General features: G+C 45.0%; 1 protein-coding gene and 1 long non-coding RNA gene across 2 annotated transcripts in view; both read right to left on the reverse strand.

Moving 5' to 3' along the window:
- COMMD1 (copper metabolism domain containing 1) overlaps window positions 1–1,599 on the reverse strand; it is a 41,618-nt gene that overhangs the window by 28,863 nt on the left and 11,156 nt on the right. The window lies entirely within an intron of this gene.
- The window catches only part of LOC107181631, a 7,405-nt gene that overhangs the window by 3,624 nt on the left and 2,182 nt on the right, over window positions 1–1,599 (reverse strand). The gene's annotated exons all lie outside the window — the stretch shown is intronic.

Below are 1,599 nucleotides of genomic sequence, written 5' to 3' on the forward strand. Positions count from 1 at the left end.
GGCCTGTGGACTCAAGGGTCCCAGGTTCGATTCCGGTCAAGGGCATGTACCTTGGTTGCAGACACTTCTCCAGTTGGGAGTGTGCAGGAGGCAGCTGATTGATGTTTCTCTCTCATCGATGTTTCTAACTCTCTATCCCTCCCCCATCCTCTCTGTAAAAAATCAAAAAAATATATATTAAAAAAAAAAAAGAAATGGTGGAGGAGGGAGAAGAGAAAGGGTGAAGGGAATGGCTCTTTGCTGGTATCCCCATATCTAAAAGAGAGCTTTAGGCTATAATCATAGATCTGTATATGCATTTTTGTCAAGAACCTGTGTTTATTGTAGACAAGGTTTGTTCTTTATTTTGCAACATGAGCTTTTTAGATGTCCTGAGGTAACTGACAATGTATGATAAAAAAGTAGAGCTATCCCTAGCTGGTTTGGCTCAGAGGATAGAACAACATCGGCATGCAGACTAAAGGGTCCAGGGTTCAATTCCAATCAAGGGCACATGCCTGGGTTGTGGGCTTGATCCCCAGTAGGGGACGTGCAGGAAGCATTTCTACCATTTCTACCACTGACTGAAAACAATTTAAATTGCTATAGGATTTTGACTTCTGAAATAATTATAATTGATACAAAAGAGGCATCTTGGACATGAAATTGTTAAACCATCTCACAAAAAGACATCAGGACTTGTTCATTAGGCTAGCAGCAAAGGGGCAGAAGGATGGATAAAGGGAGGGATGTGTGTGGATGTGTTCATATTTACATCAGTGATGATAACCACTCATGTGTGTGCATCTCTTTTGGCTGTGCTATAGGAACACATTATTAAGTATTTTGGTGGAAACCTGCGTCCTTGTTAACATTTTAAAATATAGATACTAATGAATTATCTTAGAAGCATCATACTTTGTGTACTATTGCTTTGTATTTTATTTTTAACTGAACATTAAGGGAATGCAGTATTTTTTTTTAATATATTTTATTGATTTTTTTACAGAGAGGAAGGGAGTGGGATAGAGAGCTAGAAACATCGATGAGAGAGAAACATCGATCAGCTGCCTCCTGCACATCCCCCACTGGGGATGTGCCCGCAACCCAGGCACATGCCCTTGACCGGAATCGAACCCGGGACCCCTGAGTCCGCAGGCCGACGCTCCTTCCACTGAGCCAAACCGGCTCCGGCGGGAATGCAGTATTTTAATTGTAACTCTACCAATAGCTTTATCTAGAGACCTGCTACTATTTTTGTCACCTATAAAATTTTTGTTGCCAAGGCAGGACCGTATTTTTTTCTTCCAGATTGAGTTGGTGCAGTGTATTTTTGGTTATCAAAATACTCAAATAGCTTTGGGACTTTGAAATAATAAATATCCATGATATGTGAAAAAGCCAACCGCCTGCAACCCCTCCCGCACAGCCGGCCACGCCCCGATAGGTCCCCACCACTCCAATCGGTCCCCTCCCCCAAGCCAGCTCCGCTCCCAATCGGCCCCCCCCTCTGATCGGGGGTGGGGCCAGCCGGCCAACCACCCATGGTCCCTTCTCCCCCCAGCTGGCCTGCCCCGATCAGCCCTGATGGGGGGGGGGGCCTGGCCAGACCCTCACTCC

Source organism: Myotis davidii, unplaced genomic scaffold (genome assembly GCF_000327345.1).
Source record: "Myotis davidii unplaced genomic scaffold, ASM32734v1 scaffold6, whole genome shotgun sequence".
Lineage (NCBI taxonomy): Eukaryota > Metazoa > Chordata > Mammalia > Chiroptera > Vespertilionidae > Myotis > Myotis davidii.